The sequence below is a fragment of the Nannospalax galili genome, unplaced genomic scaffold (genome assembly GCF_000622305.1).
Source record: "Nannospalax galili isolate Female #2095 unplaced genomic scaffold, S.galili_v1.0 scaffold54, whole genome shotgun sequence".
In the NCBI taxonomy this organism is placed as follows: domain Eukaryota; kingdom Metazoa; phylum Chordata; class Mammalia; order Rodentia; family Spalacidae; genus Nannospalax; species Nannospalax galili.
In genome coordinates this window covers 14,962,485-14,982,750 of record NW_008341028.1, presented here as the reverse complement: position 1 = coordinate 14,982,750, position 20,266 = coordinate 14,962,485, and the positions used below count along the sequence as shown (strand labels likewise).

General features: G+C 41.5%; 1 protein-coding gene and 4 pseudogenes across 1 annotated transcript in view; 4 read left to right on the top strand and 1 right to left on the bottom strand.

Moving 5' to 3' along the window:
• The first annotated feature begins 673 nt into the window (after nucleotides 1–673).
• LOC103736874 lies at nucleotides 674–1,138 on the top strand (annotated as a pseudogene).
• Nucleotides 1,139–1,391: 253 nt separating this feature from the next.
• On the top strand, nucleotides 1,392–2,205 carry LOC103736920 (annotated as a pseudogene).
• A 188-nt stretch (nucleotides 2,206–2,393) lies between these two features.
• Nucleotides 2,394–3,348, top strand: LOC103736918 (annotated as a pseudogene).
• A 1,691-nt stretch (nucleotides 3,349–5,039) lies between these two features.
• LOC103736873 lies at nucleotides 5,040–7,241 on the bottom strand (annotated as a pseudogene).
• A 9,851-nt stretch (nucleotides 7,242–17,092) lies between these two features.
• Nucleotides 17,093–20,266, top strand: part of Edc3 (enhancer of mRNA decapping 3) — a 44,385-nt gene continuing 41,211 nt past the window's right edge. Inside the window, exon 1 of the mRNA XM_008836500.2 lies at nucleotides 17,093–17,745. The gene's annotated coding sequence lies outside the window, so the exon portion shown is untranslated. The remainder of the gene's footprint in view (nucleotides 17,746–20,266) is intronic.

The following is a 20,266-nucleotide window of genomic DNA, read 5'->3' as shown; positions in this document are numbered from 1 at the left end:
CCATGTGGGTTATGGGACCCCAACCCAGGACCTCTGTAAGAGCAGAAAGTACTCTTAACTACTGAACCATCTCTCTAGCCTCTATTGTTATTTTTTTAAAAAAGCGTTATCTGGGCTGGCAAGATGGCTTGGTGGGTAAAGGTGCTTGCCACTAAGCCTGATGACATGAGTTTGATCCCTGATATCCACATGGTGAACAGAGATAACCAACACTCACAAATAGCCCTCTAACCTTCACATGTATTCCACTGCATGTATATGCATGTGTATGTGCACACACACACAAAAACAGATGGTTCAGTGGTTAAAAGTACTGGCTGCTCTACAGAGGACCAGGGTTCGGTTCCCAACATCCACATAACAGCTAACAATCATTTCTAACTCCAGCTCCAGGGGATCTGATGCTCTCTTCTGATCACCACAGGTATTGCAGGACATGGGTGCACTTACATAAATGCAGGCAATACACTCATACACATAAAATAAAAATAAAATATTTTAAAAAATTGTTTTTGTCCTTTTGAGACAGGGTCTCCCTGTAGTCCCAGCTGGCCTGGAACTTGCTATGTAGACCTGGCTGGCCTTGAACTCAGAGAGATCCACCTGCCTCTGTCTCCCAAGTGCTGGAATAATGCATGCCTGGCATAAAGTATTTTAAAAAGCTTTTGCCAAGATGGCACTGAAAGCGAAGAAGTAAGCTTCTGCCCCTCCCAAAGCCAATGCCAAAGTGAAGGCATTGAAAGCCAAGAAGGCAGTGTTGAAAGGCATCCACAGCCACAAAAAGAAGATCCACATGTCACCTACCTTCCAGCGGCCCAAGACCCTGTGGCTCCAGAGGCAGCCCAAATACCCTTGCAAGAGCACCCCCAGGAGAAACAAGCTTGACCACTATCATCATCAAGTTTCCCCTGACCACTAAGTCAGCCATGATGAAGATAGAAGATAACAACACACTTGTGTTCATTGTGGATGCCAAGGCTAACAAGCACCAGATCAAACAGGCTGTGAAGGAACTCAATATTGATGTGGCCAAAGTCAATGTCATAGATCAGACTTGATGAAGAGAAGGCCTGTGTTTATCTTGCTCCTGGTTACAATGTTTTCTTTGTATGTTGCTAACAAAATTGGGATCATCTAAGCAGTCCAGTAGTCTAATTCTAAATACAGATTTTTTTCACCATAAAAAAATATTTTAATCTGGGCATGGTCGCTCATGCCTTTAATTCCAGTACTTGGGAGGCAGAGTCAGGTGAATCTCTGTGAGTTCAAGGCCAGCCTGGTCTATATAGTGAGTTCCAGGTCAGTGGGGCTACAATAAGACCCTGTCTCAAAAAGACCAAAAAAAAAACCTTGAGGCCTGCAAGCCCTGGGTGGCCAGGTGGTTTGGCACCATGAGCTCCATTGGTACTGGGTATGACCTGTCAGCCTCTACTTTTTCTCCTGACGGAAGAGTTTTTCAAGTTGAATATGTCATGAAGGCAGTGGAAAATGGTAGTACAGCTATTGGGATCAGATGTAAAGATGGTGTTGTCTTTGGGGTAGAAAAATTCTTTGCAAGCTTTATGAAGAAGGCTCCAACAAACAATTTTTTAATGTTGATCGACATGTTGGAATGGCAGTAGCAGGTTTATTGGCAGATGCGCGTTCACTAGCAGACATAGCAAGAAAAGAAGCTTCCAACTTTAGGTCTAACTTTGGCTATAACATTCCACTAAAACATCTTTCAGACAGAGTGGCCATGCTTATACACTCTACAGTGCTGTTAGACCTTTCGGCTGCAGTTTTATGTTAGGGTCTTACAGTACAAATGACAGTGCTCAGCTCTATATGATTGACCCATCAGGTGTTTCATATGGTTATTGGGGTTGTGCCATTGGCAAAGAAAAGCAAGTTGCAAAGACAAAAATAGAAAAGCTTCAGATGAAAGAGATGACCTGCCATAATGTAGTTTAAAAAGTTGCAAAAATAATGTACATAGTACATGATGAAGTTAAGGATAAAGCTTTTGAACTAGAGCTCAGCTGGGTTGGTGAACTGACTAAAGGAAGACATGAGATTGCTCCAAAAGATATAAGGGAAGAAGCAGAGGAATATGCTAAGGAATCTTTGAAGGAAGATGAATCAGATGATGACAATATGCAACATTTTCTTCCATCTATGCTGTTTTACATTTCTGACTTAAATAATTGTAATAAAAATGTTTAAAAGGAGGCCATTACCCAATGATAAAAGTTAGTACTCTAAGAAGAAAATTAACACCCCCCCACACACAAAAGCTCGTTCCTTAAAAAGATTATTAAAGTGATACTCCTCAAGCTAGGTTAAGTAATAAAAAAGAGAAAATACAAATTACTAATACCAGAAATGAAAGCACAGACATTACTAGAGAACTCATGGATATTAAGAAGATAATTGTCAGGTAGAAGCGGGGTTGCGGGGCTGAGGTGAAGTAGATGAGCAAGCAAGAGAATCAGGAGTCCCCTCTTGGTTCAGGGTCTCAGAAGTACATGCCAGTGACAGGAGATAGTCCAGAAAACATCTGTAAGACTGTCTCTTTATCCATCTCTTGAAGATTTGAAGGTAGACAAAATAATTCAGGCTCAAATTCCCTTTTCTGTCAGCCAAGCAATTTTCATAGAGGCTTCTTCCATTGCTCATGATGAGAATCTTGACCCTAAACTGTATCTGGAGCTTTCCCAATGCATGGGCCTAAGTTTAAATGAAGAAGAAATATATGCAAATATGCCCATGGTCTCTCAAGCACCAACTGAGGCAGCTGGTAGCAAGACCTTTCAGTGTGACTTCAACTGTGGCACCTGAAACAGGTAATGATGATTGAACTTGCAGACCAGAAATTAAGCAATGGATTCATGACGTCATTTTGTGCAAGGATCAAGATAGAAAACGTTGGCTCAGGATTAAATCAATAGATAATGGTGTATTTGTTCAGCTAGTCCGGGCTAATTCTCCAGACTCTGGTTGGTCTGGGATTTGGGGACCTCGTGCTCCAGATCAACAGGAAAGCTGTGCAGGCTAAAGCTCAGCAGGCTTCTGGAGAGAAAATTACAATGAACATTTGTGACAGGCCCTTTGAACAGATAATTGCTATGCATTAGGATGGTAGTAGACATGTTAGTTTTATCTGTAAAAGTAGAAAATTTACATAGTTGAAAAAGTTTTTCCAGAAATGTTCTTCTCACTGACTCTCAAATTGCAGACATACTGTCAATATCTAGGACTGTAGTTACTATTACAACCATGTCTGCTTTGTAACATATCATTAAATGGATGGTGCCAAGCATTATGAAAAGCCTGATGCATCACACCATTCTTTTTTTTTTTTTTTGAGGTAGTAAAGGCTTTTATTGTTCTGAACCCTGATTACAAGTCACATGATCAAGAACTAAAGAAGGAGATTCAAGAGCATGTGAAAAAGACTACTGCACCTTACAAATACCCCAGGAAGTTAGGTGTCCTTGCTATATATAACAAATACTTATTCAGTGTTTTGGAAAATTTTCAGCCATTTATGTTTTTACTTTTTAATGTCCTTTCTCCTCAAATATGCTACACAAGATGTTCCAAAAAGAACTAATGACATATAGGTAAGAATCAGAAATTTGGGGATTAAACTGAAGCCCCTAACATAATTTGGTCAATTAGTTCACTGGACTTGTATAAATACTAAACATAAAGAAAAAAATCAGCAATTCACTTTTCCTTTATTGGCTGCCATTCATTCACCTAAAATTCACAACAGAACTATTATATAATTAATGTTGGAAAAATTTAAAAATACTAGACTAATTTTTCTTCCCCTTAATACCAACAGGTAGAATTCATTGAAGAACTACCAAAGTCTGTGAGTGGGAAGGTAAAAAGAAATGAACTGAGGAAGAAAGAATGGAAACAGTTTAAATTCTTCCCACTAATTGCCCTAGCAACTATAAAACAAACTGGTGTCTATAAATCTGATGGAACAAGATTGAAGAGATAAATTTAAAATATTTTGTAGTTATGACATCAGAGGATGGCTTCTGAATGCAAATTGTGAATTCTTCGGCATTAATATCACCATTCTTGTGAACTACTAGCATAAAGAGTATCATCAGCTGCGGAGACACTTTAAAATCTGTTTTAGAAGCAGTTTCTGAACCAACTGGTTTTCAAAACTTACTTGATATACAGCTTAGAATCAATCTTTAAGCTTTAAACAAAAAGGCTAAGTTCCTTACAAGTTCTTAGAAAACTAAAAAATATCAGTGGGAAGAATATCATAATTCTTAGAATATTTATCTAAAAGTTGACTAGGGACTTTTTATTAGTCATATGATTATCCAATTAATTTTATTCAAATAATTTAGTTTAAAACTTGTTTCAGGGGCTGGAGAGATGGCAGTGGTTAAGAGCACTGACTGCTCTTGCAGAGGACCCGGGTTCGATTCCCAGCACCCACATGGCGGCTACGAACCGTCCTTAACTCCAGTTCCAGAGGAATCCGAAGCCCTCTTCTGACCTCCGAGGCATTGCATGACACGGGTGCACTCACTTACATGCAGGTACACTCATACACATAAAATAAAAATAATAAATAAAATATTTTAAAAGACTTGTTTCAAGGTCTAACCATAAAAGGCAGATGTCATGTACTATTGTTGCTTATTAAATACAGTTTATAAACATATTTTACTTGTGGTTCCTTATGAGTTTGATAAAGTCAGCAAATATATGAAATATAAATACAATATGTAAGACATTACCAAAACACTCATGTGAGAGAGTTTAACAATGAGGATTCATACATGACCAACAGTGGATAGATGTTAAACACTACTCAAAGTGCAGTTATGAAACTGACTTTCCTTTTCTCAGTTTGTATGCCTGTGTGCCTGTGTTTGTGTGAACTGCTCCAGTGTCGCTACAGGGCTCAGACAGGCTAAGTCTCCATAACTTGAAGTCCTATGCCTTTTATCTTTCCTGCACTAAAAACTCTATAAAGGTTATACTAAAAGCAAAAATATCGTTTAGAAAAAAGTTCATTAATTTCTCATTGAAGATCTGAGTCGTAAAGAATTTTTAGTCGAAAAGCTTAAATTTCTGCCATTTTTTATGGCTTGTTTCTGGAGAACTAAAAGTAAGTCCTCCTGTGCAATGAGATAGAACTGTGCTGTTGGCACTTTCCTTTTGCAGTGTTTGTTCCCACTTAAAATAACCACAACATTATCTGTTTTCTCGGTATTTCCCACCAGGGCAACAGAAGACTTTCCCATGGTTTGGTCCATTATTTGAAACTATAAGCCTCTTAGATCTTTGGCCACACTTGCATAAGGGAGGTGTCATCTTCCCACACTTCCAAGGCTCTTGTAGATTAACTGCAGAAGTTAATATAGAGGGAAGAACTTTCCAGGAAGAACTTGCTGGGGAGCAATCAGATGATGTAGGCTTTTAGTGAAGGTCTGCTCTTTTGCTGGGGGGAAAGCTGGGGCACTAGGTGAATTCCTTTTAGTACCACATAAAAGAGGAGGTTGTTTCCTAAAACCTGGAGGATGCAATGCTTTGGCATTAACACTGTTAAAGGTAAATAATTTGCATTCAGGTAACTTAAAAGTAGAAACATCCAAACTTGGATGTTTGGCTTCCTTCTTTTACATTGTAAATTGTAGTGTGGGGACCCTTATATACAATAGACTTAAAAGTCTCAATTTTTTTGAGGAGTTTCAAGTCCTCCAAAGTTTTCATGACTTTGCATTTCTGAGTTTTTTAAAGCCACTGGTCTTCCTTCAGAATTAAGTGGATTATTTAAGTTTGTATCACTAACAGGAGTTTCAAGTCCTCCAAAGTTTTCATGACTTTGCATTTCTGAGTTTTTTAAAGCCACTGGTCTTCCTTCAGAATTAAATGGATTATTTAAGTTTGTATCACTAACAGGAGGCATACAAGCTGTATCTTGCTCAGCCCGAGATGCTAGAAGTAAAACTACATCTTCCCAATCAGCCAGCATAGGTAGGCAGTCATGGGCACAACTGATTTCTGTATCAGAAACATGATTAACAGATGGAATGGTCATAGACACAAGTACCAAGTTGGAACCAAACACTGAAGACTTTAAATCAGCATTCAATTCAAGCTGCTCACTTTTCTTTGCTTTTGCATATAGAGAGGTGAATTCAAGGTAGGAGACAACTGTTCGACAGAAGTAGAGGGCTTCGTAGTACAAAGACGTAAGCAACTTGTGACAGTGTGAGGAGCTGTTTTCATACTGCTCTTTACCTGTAACTGCTTCTTTATAGAAGTCATACAAACTGAATTCATCTGAATTTTTTCATGAGTAGTTACTGTACTTTTAGACTCCTTTTGATATATGCTGGGACTCTGAATGCTATTGTTGCAGGCAGACGTTGCTTCAATTTGATTTGTATTCAGATTTCTGGCCAAAGTGTTGGGACTCTTCTTAATGGGAACCTATGATTCCACAGACAAATCCACAGCTTTAGAAACTATATTTATGATTTCTTGTTGAAGGACGTTGTAATTTTCATTAGGCAACCATCCCTAATCATTTTCCAAGCAAGAAGAGCAGTATTCTGAGAATCATCTAATCGAGAATGTTCTCGTCCTGAGAATTCTCACTTCTTGTAATGCACCACTTAGACCTTTGGGTTTTCTTTTATAGAAAAGCTTCTAAGTTGCTCTCAGGTCAATCCAAGAACTCAACAACACAGGTTTTCAGCAGCTGTCTTCTTTTTCTTCTACACTCATACTCCAGGCAGATTCCCAGGTCCCAGTCTGACCAAGTAATAAGTGCACATCATTTTACTTCAGAAGTAGTGGGCTCTGAAGCCTCAGTAGCAAAAATGATTTTCTTCTGCTGCTGAATCTTATGAATCCATTTACAGAACTGAGACAAGCAAATCTTTAGAGGGACGCCTTCATCAGTTTGAGCCTGCTTTATTCCTGTCAGTTCCATACAAAATTCAGAAAGACTTGGATGTTCTTGAGGCTGAACATAAGCATGAAATTCAGATTCAGTCTCTCCAGTTGATGTATTTAACAAAACTTCTGGAAATTCAATTATTTCTGGGCTATTGTCGTGCTTCCCATCATTCCAGCATGTAGACTCAAAATCAATGACAATCCAGTAGTCATACAACTGTTTGGATTTGCTTCTTCCTAGATTTTCATTTGCTGGTGCAAATGACTTTCTCCTAATTAATCCAAGTTGCCAGCTGCTTGGTTGCCATTCCCAACACTCCCTGTTCCTCTGAGTCAAATAGCCAGAAGTCCAGATTACACCATTCTTGAGGCTTAAAAGCCATGTGCATGTAGGTGTGGTGGCACACGCCTTTAATCCCAGCACTCTGGAGGCAAAGGCAGGCAGATCTTTGTGTGTTTGAGGCCAGCCTGGTCTACATAGTGAATTCCAGGCCAGCTAGGGCTATGGGGAGACCCTGTCTCAAAAACAAACAAACAAAAAGCCATGCGCTGCATAACCTACCTGAACTTTTCCTGTTTCTTTCAAATGAAGCCTTCCCAGACCCGTGGAGCATACTTGCACGAGGACCTATCTGTCTTACATCGTGGCTGAAAATCTTACTTTATCTGATGTCTTCTTTAGATTTCAAGGTAGTTGTAGCCTTTATCTTGGTTTTATAGATGTGAAACTTCAAAGATTTACTAACTTTCCTAGAATAGTTTTTCTTCTAGAAACCTGATGCTTGTATAAACCATTGGCATTAGGATGATGGATGAAGGTTTAGCTGCATATGAGAACGAGTCACTTCCCTCCTAGATAAAGCATGATGCTATTCTTGTCACTTCTGTTCTGTGGCATATTTGTATTTGAATACATTGCTATAGTACCTTCAGGATGACTGCCTTTGATAGTTATTTTTTAAGCTCTCTCTGTGTGCTTGTGTAAAATGCCAATCAGTCAACACTGGTTTCATTCATTCCTCAAGAACATTATACAGTGTACGTGGGTTGGAAGAGATTGTCATGATTGTCATTAAATTTTAACTACCTTCACTTAATATGTTTCAACTGTCATGTTAACTATGGTTAGCATCTAGAATGAAAGCCAAAATGCAATTATTGCTGCCATTCTAAAACCTGAAATGTTAGTTCTTTATTAAACTGAAATGTACACTAGCCCAGAACAGCTTAATGGCACAGCACAGCTGCTTAGCTATATTTGAGATTTTCCAGTCATTGCATAAAGGAAATTCCTAAAAGTTGCTGTATCACTTTCAAATCACTATATATTTAATGTAAAAATTATACTAAACAGAGTAAGTTTTGGATACTCTTTTTTTTCCACCTGTAGATTAAGTAGGTAACAATTTGGCATTTGAATCCTAACATTTTGTTTTTTAAAAATATTTTATTATTTTTATTTTATGTGTATGAGTGTATTGCCTGCATGTATGTGAGTACATCTGTGTCGTGCAATGCCGCAGAGGTCAGAAGAGGGCTTCGGATTCCCCTGGAACTGGAGTTAAGGATGGTTTGTAGCCACCATGTGGGTGCTGGGAATCAAACCTGGGTCCTCTGCAAGAGCAGTTAGTGCTCTTAACCACTAAGCCATCTCTCCAGCCCCTGAATCCTAACATTTTGTAACCCAATTACTTTAGGATCATCTTAGAAGTTTTCCTAGTCATTCTAATTTGTTCCATTTTCTCACTCCTCCCTGCAAACAAAATGGCATTGACAATTTATGATGATTTTTTCTTCTTGGTTTATGCCTATTCTATTACTTTATCCTATATTATACTATTACATGTGTACTTTTTTTTTTGTCTTTTTGAGACAGGGTCTCTCTGTAGTCCCAGCTGCCCTGGAACTCGCTATGTAGACCAGGCTGGCCTCGAACTCAGAGATCTGCCTGCCTATGCCTCCCAAGTGCTGGGATTAAAGACTTGCACCACCACACCCAGATGAACATGGCTTTTAAACCTCAAGAATGATGTGATCCTTCAGGCTTTTCCTAATGCTTGGCGCCATCCGTTAAATGATATGTTACAAAGCAGACATGGTTGTAATGGTAACTATAGTCCTAGATATTGACAGTATATCTGCAATTTGAGAGTCCGTCAATCCAATGACATTCTGTCAATTGACTTCACAGATGTTATGATCAGTGAGAAAAACATTCTGGAAAAACTGTTTTTCAACTATGTTTGTAATTCTTCTACTCACAGAGATCTGCCTGCATATACCGTTCTTGCAAAAAGCAAAAGTATGATTCCCAGAACTCTCATGTGACTTACAAGAAGGCTTAACTCCAGTTCCATTATTTTGGCCTCATGGCACCAGGCATGTATGTGGTACACATACATACATGCAGGCAAAACACTCATACACATAAAAAAAGCAAAAAAATATTTTTAAAAAATCCTCAACAAAATTTTAGTAAACTGAATTCACCTATGTATAAATAGAATTAGATACCACTGGGTGTGGTGGCGCATGCCTTTAGTCTCAGCACTTGGGAGGCAGAGGCAGGTGGATTACTGTGAATTTGAGGCCAGCTTGGTCTACATAGTGAGTTCCAGGCCATCTAGGACTACAGGAAGCATACTGTCTCAAAAAAACCAAAAAAAAAAAAAAAAAAAGAATTAGACACCATAACCAGATAATGCTTATCATGGGTATAAAAAATTGACTCAACATTTGAAAATCAATTAATGTAACCTATCTCACCAGCAAGTAAAAAAAAAAGCATGTGATCTTATTACTACAAGCAGAAAAAAATTCAACATTTGTTAAAATCCAATGTTCACTCATGATAAGAACTGCTAGCAAATTAGAAACAGGGGGGAGTACCTTACCTTGATAAAGAACATCTGCAAGAAGCCCCACTTGAAGCTATCACACTAAAAACAGAAATGGGGCAAGAATGTTCCCTCTCATTTTTTCCCACATTATTTTGGAAGTCCTGGTTTATGCAATAAGACAAGAAAAGGAAATGAAAATATTCAGATTGAGAAGAAACAATGAAACTGTCTTGTTTGCAGGTGATGCAATCATTTATGTAGAACATATTTTCTTGAAGCAGGGTCTCACTATGTAGCCCAGGTTAGTCTGGGACTCAATGTAGACCAGACCAGGCTGGCCTTGAACTCACCAAGATTCTCTTACCTCTGTTTCCTGAATGCTGGGATTAAAAGGGTGTGCACAGCAAAAATATGTCCTTTACTATTACAAAAGTTTATCTAGTAAAAACTTTAGCATGAAAATGTACAGGACCTGAATTTTATGCCCTGGTAAAATATAATCCTTGTAGAGGAAGCATGGATTTCTCTGCTGAATACCCATCATTTAAAACTCTTTTCAGAGCCTGCTTTCATATTGTTCACATTCCCGTATTGTTCTATTGCCCACCCACCTCTACACATTTACTGATAAGATTATAAAGGGAATAGTCTCTGCAGTATTCCTTGGCCACCATCCCATTTGATTTCAGATGATAACTTCTTGTTCATAATTTTTTTTTCAGTTCTAGAGGGTAGGTTTTGTTCATGATGTCAACCTGACATTGTAGAAAATCTTTTGGGGGGGGAGGTCTTTTTTTGAGACAGGGTCTCCCTGTAGCCCCAGCTGGCCTGGAACTCACGTTGTAGACCAGGCTGGCCTTAAATTCAGAGATCCGCCTGCCTCTACAGGGATGAAAGGCGTGCATCACCATGCCCGGCAACATTATAGAAAATCTTAGTGAGGAAAATCTCCTAGAACTCATAAGTGATTTAACTAAAACTGTAGGATACAAGGCGTGATGGATAATCTTAGTTGCCAATTTGATTGGATCTGGAATCAACTACAACACAAGCTGCTGGACAGTCCCTGTGAGGGATTTTTTTTTTCTTTTTCTTTTTTGAGATACGGTCTCCCTGTAGTCACAGCTGTCCTGGAACTCACTATGTAGACCAGGCTGACCTGGATCTCAGAGATCTGCCTGCCTCTGCCTCCCGAGTGCTCGGATTAAAGGTGTGTGCCATCATGCCCACACAGCATGTGAGGGATTTTTTTGATTGTATTACTTGCAGTGGGAAGACCCACCCTAACGGTGGGTGGTATCTTTTGCTGGAATGCCATATAAAAGGACATATCTAAAGGGAGCTTTTTGCCTGCTTGCCTTCTCTCTTGATGGTGAGTTAGGGGTCCTGTTGCTGTGGCATTCCTTTCCTTGTATTAGAATCAACTTCTTCAGATTCCAATGTAGACTGAAGACCAGCAGCAACTTTCCAGGAATCCTCCCGGCCTTCAGGACCAGATTGGGACAGCTGAGACATCCAGCCTTGTGGACTGAGCAGTCTACTGCCTCTTCAGTGAGAAACAGCCATTGCTGACTACCTGGACCATACTGTGTAAGTCAATCTGATAAATCCCCTTTCAATATATTCATCCTATCAGTTCCATTTTTTTAGAGAATGCTGACTAATACAGATTATGTACCAGGAGTAGTTTTAGAAAAACAGAATGGTAAGAATGAATTTCTCTAATGGGCTTGGTGGTATCTGGAGTAGGTTATCCACCTCCAGGAAACCTACAGTTACTACCGACTCCCCTGGTAGCACAGAGAGCACTAAGAGTCTGTGGTGTGAACTACTTAAAGAACTTATCAAGATAAATGCATTTGGGGCTGGAGAGATGGCTCAGCAGTTAAGAGCACTGCCTGTTTTTGCAGAAGACCTGGGTTCAAATCCCAGCACTCACATGGCTAAAAACCATGTGTAATTCTAGTTCTGAGAGATCCAACACCATCTTCTTCTGACCCGTGCATGACATGGGTGCACTTATATACATGCAAGCAATACATTCATACACATACAATAAAAAAATAAGTCAGGCATAGTGGCACATACCTTTAGGCCCAGCACTCAAGAGGTAGAGGCAGGCAGATCTCTGTGAGTTCAAGTCTCTGTGAGTTCAAGATCAGCCTTGTCTACATAGTGAGTTCCAGGCCAGTGCCAAGATTGGTTGGCTGAAGTATTTGTCAAAAGATGGTCTAGGCCAGGCGTGGTGGCGCACGCCTTTAATCCCAGCACTTGGGAGGCAGAGGCAGGCAGATCTCTGTGAGTTCAAGACCAGCCTGGTCTACATAGTGAGTTCCAGAACATTTGGGGCTACAGGGAGACCCTGTCTCAAAAAAAGACAAAAAAAATGATGGTCTAAGAAGAAGTTGGAGATACCAGATATCCCTTGGCCTAATGTTGATCGGGAGATTTTGTTAGTTCTCTGTTTTTTAATTTTTGTGTATTTCATACAGAACATCTTAATCAACTTTATACCCCTTCCCCATTGGCACCCCCCCCCACTGGAGGTATATATTCTGTCAATTGCATTAAAGCCTATTGTATGTTAGTATCCCCAGACTTCCCTTAGGGCAAATTTTCCACTGAGGTCTAGTTTGCCTATCTAGAGTCCCTCCCTTTAAGATCAGCTGCCAATAAATCTTTGACTAGATTGGGGCTTGCTGTCCGTTTCTACAATTCTGTGCTGGGTTTTTGTCTGTTTGAGCTTGCATAGGTCCTACAGGCTCCTGGGATCCTTCTCATATGCACCTATAGCAATAGTGTCAGCATGCACAAGACCTATGCATGTGGTCATGCACCTCCTCCCTGGTCCTTACAATCTTTCCACCTTCTCTTCTGAAATGGTCCCTGAGCCCTGGGTGGGTGGATTAATATAGGAGTCCTGTCCAAGACCCACACTCTGTAGACTCCTATTCTCTACGTTTTGGCCATTTGTGTTCCTGGCCCTCTGTAGCATGAGGGAGCTTCACTGATGAAAACTGAAAGATGCATTAGTGCTCTCTTTATCCCTTGTTCTATATTCCAAGAGCCTTAGGTGTAGAGGTTGCACTGTAGATGTGTCACTTAGGCTTGGGCAATTCACAATCTCTATGACCAGTTGTGGAACTCTGTAATAATCTCTGTCTGTTGAAAGAGAATCTTCTTTGGTGGGTGGTAACTGAGATATCTGTCTATAAATTTAAGGATCCATATTTTGCACATAAGAAATTACATTTGTCTAGGGATGTGACAGCCTTGGGGTTTTCTCTAAGCTCTATGACCTCTCCAGTTATGTGTATTTAGCTAGGTTTACAGTATCAGAGATGTGTTTCCTCCCATTGAGGGGGCTTTAAGTCCAATTAGGTAGCAGTTGATTACCCCCAGATAAAAGTGCCACTACTGCAACAATGTCATTTGCTGTGCTGGTCACTGAGGTGGTTATTAGGATTTGAAGCTGGGATTGATTGATGCTCTCCCTTACCAGCTTGTGTAGTGCTCTCCAAAGCTACGAGAGCTAGTTTTCAGGGGAGGTGGCTTACAAGTCAGATCCAGCTCCACTGCTCCAAATCCTGTGTGTCTGAAATATGCCCTGTCTTCAGTAATAGGGTCTTACCTTCAAGTTCTGGGAGGTAATCAAGGGCTATGGCAATAGCCTGTGCAATTTTGGGAGTCTCTTAGATTACCCTGGCCAACAACTCAAAGGAAGGTTTCTCCTGTCTAGCACTGTTTCTTGTTATGTAGCCTTCAGCTAAACACATGGACTCATGTAGAGATATTGTATATGTAATTTTTCAGTAGGTTTTTGGACTAATATTACCCTCTTTTTTTTATATTAGCTAGGCATTATCTCTCCTCTCTCTCTCTCTCTGTCTAACCCTCCCACCATGCCTTCCCCATTTAAAGCACCCCCATTTCTCTCTTGATAATTCCTGTTTGCTATGGTCCCACCTCTCTTGAGCTGCTTCTTCCCCTTTGTTGATGGGGAGATTTTTTTTTATCTTTTTGAGACAGGGTCTCCCTGTAGCCCCAGCTGTCCTGGAACTCTCTATGTAGACCAGGCTGGCCTAGAACTCACAAAGATCTGCCTGCCTCTGCTTCCCAAGTGCTGGGATTAAAGGCGTGCGCCACCATGCTTGGCTTGATGGGGAGAATTTTTAAGGCTCAGAGAAACTGGAATCCTAGAAAACTGGAGTTGAAAAACTGGAGCCTAGTCCTCCACAACTGGAAGGGTCCAGAAGACGTGCCTTTCAGTAATGATGTAAGATGCAAAATGATGAGAGGGGCACCAGCACATTTGAAGAGCTTTGTTGTTGCTCTTTTCCTTATGCCAGTTGTTAGAGTTAGATGCTGCTGCTCAATTGGATGAATTAAATGTAATGGTTTTAATTGGAGCCTGGAATAACAGGGGTCAGATGGCAGCAATGAATCACCACAGGCAAGGTGGGCATAGTTACTATAATGGGCAGCACGGGCAAAGCAATATCTAATGGCATGACTTGTATGGACCTTTGGTACTGGCTAATCAATCATGGTATTTCCAAGAACAAAACAGATAAGAAGCCTACAAGTTTTTGCTCAATCTGTATAAGCATGTATGGAAGGCCAGAGCTCTGCCTCAGGTGTCTTCCCCGATCACTCCTTCATATTTTTTGAGAAAGCGTTTCTTACTGAACTTGTAGCTAGACTATCTGGCCAGCAAGCTTCAGGTCCCACTTGTCATTGCCTCCACAGTGCTGGGGTTAAGTTGTATACCACTGTGCCCAGCTTTTTACATGGGTGCTGGTCTTCATGATTGCATGGCAAGCACTTTAATCCACTGAGTCATCTTTCTAGCACCCATTGACTGATGAGGGCTAGAGAAACAGAGACCATACAGTGGAGCAAAGAGTTTTTTTTTTTTTTTTTAAAAAAAACAACAACAACAAATGTTCCTGGAACAAATGGACTTAAACATGCAAAAACTCGGGAGGTTGAGTCAGGCAGATCTCTGTGAGATCGAGGCCAGCCTTGTCTACATAGCAAGTTCCAGGCCACCTGGGGCTATAAGGGAGACCCTGTCTCAAACAAACAAACAAACACCAAAACCAAACAAATAAAAAAAATAGGGGCACTAGAGAGATGACTCAGCAGTTAAGAGTGCTTATTGCTCTTCCAGAGAACCCAAGTTCAGATCCCTGCACCCACATGGCAGCTAACAACCATTGCTAACTCAAGTTACAGGGATCTGATGCCCTCTCTGACCTCTGCAGACATTGCATGCATGGGTGCACTAACATACAGGCAGACAACACTTACACATAAAAAATGTAATTTTTTAAACACACAAAAAATTCCATTGATGGGCTGGTGAGATGGCTCAGCAGTTAAGAGTGCTTACTGTTTTTGCAGAGGGCCAAGAATTTTGTTCCTAGTACCCACATCAGGTAGCTCACTGCCTGAACTCCAATCCCTGGAGATCCAACACCCTCTTCTGGCCTCCCAAGGCTCCTGCATACACATGGTACACATAAACTCACAGGCTTACACACATACACATCAAAAGAATTTATCTGGACAAAGACCTTATAACATCCACAAAATGGATTCAGGGGTTCAGGATGTAGCTTATTTGCTAGCATGAACAAAGCCCTGGGTCTGAGTCTCAGCATTGTATAAACTGAGCATGTGGTTTACTCCCATAATCCCAGCACATTGGAGGTGAGGCAGGAGGATCACAAGGTCAGGGTCATCTTTTGCTACATAGCAAGCCAGTCTGGTATATATGAGATCCTGTCTAAAAACATCAGACGAAAAAAAAGAAAAAGAAAAAAAAAAGGAAAAAATGGATTGCAGAACTAAATGTAAAATATGTAAAATACAAGAATAGGAGAGACCCTAATGGACCTTGGGCATGCCATGACATTTTAAGCACAGCATCAATGGCATGATCCCTTAAAGAAATGAGATATGCTGTGAAAGACTATTAAGAGAATTAGAAGATAAGCCACAGACCAGGAGAAAAACATTTGCAAAAGACATATATGGTAAATGGCTATTATTCTAAATATGCAAAGAAGTCTTAAAACTCAACAATAAGAAAACAAGCACCTAATTAAAAATGGACAAAAGGCCTGGAGAGATGGTATATTAATTTCTTTTCAGTTGGTATATTAATTACTTTTCTGTAGCTGTGATAACACTGTAACCAAGGAAACTTATAGAAGGAAGTTATTTGAACTTACAGTTCCAAAGGGATGAGAGTTCTTCATGGTGAGGCGGAATGGTGAGGTGTCAGTCAACTGTGGTGGTTTGAATGAGAATGTCCCTCATAGGCTCCAAATATTTGGACATTTAGTCCCCAGGTGGTGGTGTTTTGGGAGGTCTTAGAAGGTGTGGCCTTGCTGGAGGAAGCATGTCACTGGGGGTGGGCTTAGAGAGTTCTTAAACCTTGCCAGATTCCCAGTCTCTCTTATGCCTGCTTCAAGATGTGAACGCTAAGACCTCCCAAAACACCACCACCACCTGGGGACTAAATGTCCAAATATTTGGAGCCTATGAGAGGGGACATTCTCATTCAAACCACCATGGTTGATAAAGTTGGATCCTCCTGCATCCAAGTAAAAAAACCAGCATGCTGGGGTTGGAAAGATGGATCAGTTAGCAAAATGTCTGCCACACAAGCACTGAGACCTGAGTCTTGATCCTCAGCACCCATATGAAAGGTATGCGTGGTGGCTTATGTCCGTCACCTCATAGCTGGAGGAGGTGAATCCTTGGAGTTCACTGGCCAGCTAGTGTTGTTGAACTGGCAAAGTCCAGGTTCTCAGTGAGAGATTCTGTCTAAAAGAATAAGGTGGACATGGTAGAGGAAAACACCTGATGTTGATCCTGCCCTCCACACATGTGAGTGAACACACATGCACACACAATTACACACACATGCACTCTCACACCCAAAATGGACAAGACCTGAATAAACACCTCACTAAAAGACAGACATGTAAGCATATAGACGTTCAATATCATGTCATTAGAATTACATACTAAAACAAGAATGACAAATTATGTATCTATTAGAGTGGATAAAATCCAAAATATTGACACCACCAAATGCTGACAGGATATGAGCCAAGATGAACTGTCAATAGAAATGCAGAGAAGCCACTTGAAAAAGTTTGGCAGTTTCTTAAAAACTAATGTCATATTAACCAGCAATTCCACTCTTTGGTAGTCATCACAAAGGACTGAAAACTTTGGTTTAAACAAAGACCAGCCTGTGGATGTTTATAAAAAATTTAAATTATATTTTATTTATATGGGTGTGGAGGGAGGGGTGGTCAGGCCAGAGAACTTGTGGGAGTTGGTTCTCTCCTCCCACCATGTGTCCTCAGGTCCCACCTCGGGTAGGTCATCAGGCTTGGAGGCGAGCATCTTCACCCTGAGCTATCTCGCTCGCCCTATTTATATTTTTATTTTGTAAGTGAGGGTGAAGGAGCTTGTAAGTGTTGGTCAGAAGACAACTTCCAGAATCAGGTTTTTTTTTTTTTTTCCAACATGGGCTGTGGACATCGAACTCGGGTCGTCACACCTGGTCGGCAGCGCTTTCACCCCCTGAGCCATCTCCGCGGCCAGGAAACAGATTTTTACCGAGCCTGCAGACCGGATGCTGCCTAGGGCACATCGCGGGAGAGCGGGAACGCAGGATAGGGCTGGAGTCCGCCTCCGGCGCTGATAGAACCCTACCTGCCGCAGCTCACCCACCGGCACAGAGGGCCCGGAAGCCCTCGCCGAATACCCGCCAGCTCCCTTGGCGTCGCGGCGGAAGTGACCTCACGGCGGCTGTGTGATACGTGGGACGCTTCCGGCGTCGTCGTCAGTGCCTGTGGGGTGGGCGTGAAGCACCTGGGTGGTGTTTTGGCGTACCAGGATCCGCTTGTCTTGGTGTAGGGCAGAGGGCCGGGCGGACGGCGCGCAGGTGAGCGCGAGGGGAGGCGTCCAGTTTGTTGGCGCGCGTTGGATGGGGCTTCCGGGGTGGCAGCCTGGTTTGCTTCTTAGGCTGTGGGCATCCAGGCCTATGTAGACCTTTATCGGCGGTCAGGAACTAGAGCGGGGCGGCTTGGGGTGCTCCCTGGGCTGGGTGTGGGAGGAGTCCCCGGGTTTGGGTTTAATGTGGAGGCCGAGCGGCTGGGAGAGATGGGAAGCGTTAGCAGCCTGGGCTCTCCTAAGCCATCCTCGGCCGCTGAGCCTCGCTCGCTCATAGGTTCTCTCGTTCGTTAGTTCTCTCGCTCGCTAGTTGTCTCTTGCTCTCTTACTCTCTCCTCCATGCCTACGTTTCCTTTTAAACAATGGGTTAGTAGCCGGGAAGAGCGCCAGTGCCACGTTGTGGTTGATTACTTGAGACCAGAGTGAACTAGGGTTTGGAAGGAATGAATACCTGTCAAGCCCTCCGTCCGGCTGCAGTTCTTGACATCAATACTTTCCGTGGTACGATTGCATTTATTAGTAATTGACCTGGGCAGTGGATAAAGTGTCGTGATGTGTTGAAGGAACAGTCTTCATCAGCTTGGTTGATTTTCAATCTCCCAATTGTAGAGCTAAGAGGAGTCTTAATCTCCCCTAGGTACAGATGAACTCCCAACTCGTGTCCCCCCTCCCTCCTCCTCCTCCTGCTCTCCCCCCACTAAATTCATTTAAGTCTCTCTCTTGCCACTTATCTTAATCTGCGCATAATACAAATGACTGCCCCTGAACAGTTTGTGTCTCATCTGAAGTAAACATGGTTGTAAAAAAAAAAAATGACCTTTTGATTAACAAGAATGACAATTTTTGGTTTATTGAGACAGGGTCTCACATTGTAGTCTAGGCTGATCTTGAACCCAGGGTAATACTCCCACTGCATCCTCTGGAGTACAGCACCATGCCTGACGATGCTTAGCAATTTCTAATAAAGCCAAATACAGTTAACTACTCTGATTTCCTGTGTAATATGCTCAAGATCATATGTAAACATGTTAATTATTTGAACTGGAAACAACCTGTTCTATTAGGCTTGCTAAATGCATTGAGGTATACTTAATAGGGTACAGTACAGACATGAGAATTAGCTTTTTCTACATACAACTGGGATGAATTTCACACATGTACTATTGAGCAAAGAAAGCCAGATACTTTTCAAAGATGACCTTTATTATTTCTGTGGAGTTTGAAAACAGACTAGATTCATGTCAGAATAATGGCATCTTTATGGGCACACAGTAGAACCACTTATATTTGGGTAGGAGCTGCATGGGTGATTAAGGTAAAAATTTGTGGAGCACCAGGTGTGGTGGTGCGTTCCTGTAATCCCAGCACTAAGAAGGTGAGGCAGGAGGAGATTCTTGAGTTGGAGGCCAACCTGGGTTACATAGTGAGACCCTGCCTTAAAAAATTTTTTTAAAGTGGAGCTATGCATTTTTATGTAGACTGTAACTTGATGGAAAAGTAGAAAGTAAAAGACATCAAGGATTGGGGGCTGCTGTTCATTTTCCCAGTTCTATGCTGGGTTATTATCTGGAAGTCCCTTGGGCTACCCTGGCCAACAACTCAAAAGAAGGTATCTCCTATCTGGCATTGTTGCTTGTTATGTAGCCTTTAGCTATACATATGGATCTTAAAAAAATTATATTGGCCCCTTTACTCTTTGGTTACACTTTCCTTTTGGGTGTTTAAGGTCATACAGTTGGCCCAGATAAACAATTCATTTTACTCTTAAGGCCATTTGAGGATCTGTTCCTCCAGTCACATGGGCTTGGGAGGAGCCCCTGGCTCCTTTCTTTTACCATTTCCACCTATGTGAAGATAAGTCAAAGGTCCTACTTGACCATGGCTATCATATGCTGTGCCGGCCATTAATATAATTATTTGGTCTTGAAGCTGGTGTTGGACCATCCATTGATATTTTCCCTTAGCACTTTCATAGTGCTCTTCAAAGCTATGAGAGATAGCCTTCAGGGGAAGCAGCTTCCAGATCAGTTCCAGCTGCATGGCTCCAAATCCTGTGTTTGAAGTATGTTCTGTCTTCAGCAGTAGGGTCTTAGCTTCAAGTTCTGGGAGGCAATCAAGGACTGTGGGAATAGCCTGTGGGATTTTGGGGGTCTCTTGGACAACCCTAGCCAACAAGTCAAAGGAAGGTTTCTCCTGTTAGGCACTGTTTCTTGTTATGTAGCCTTTAGCTATTCACTTGAACTACTGGAGATGTTGTATGTGTCATTTGTACTTAGGTTGTTGGACTAATATGATTCCCTCTGGTTTTTTAAAACTAGCTAGGCATTTTTTATCTCTTGCATTGTCTAACTCCTCCAATCATGGTTTCCCCAATTAAGGTGCCCCCATTTTTCCCTTTTCTCCCTAATAATATCCTTCTCCTATGGTCCTACCTCTCTTGAGCTCCTTCTTTCCCTTTATCCCCTAGGTTCCTTGTATACCCTTTCCTCCCACCTCCCATAAACTAACCCAAA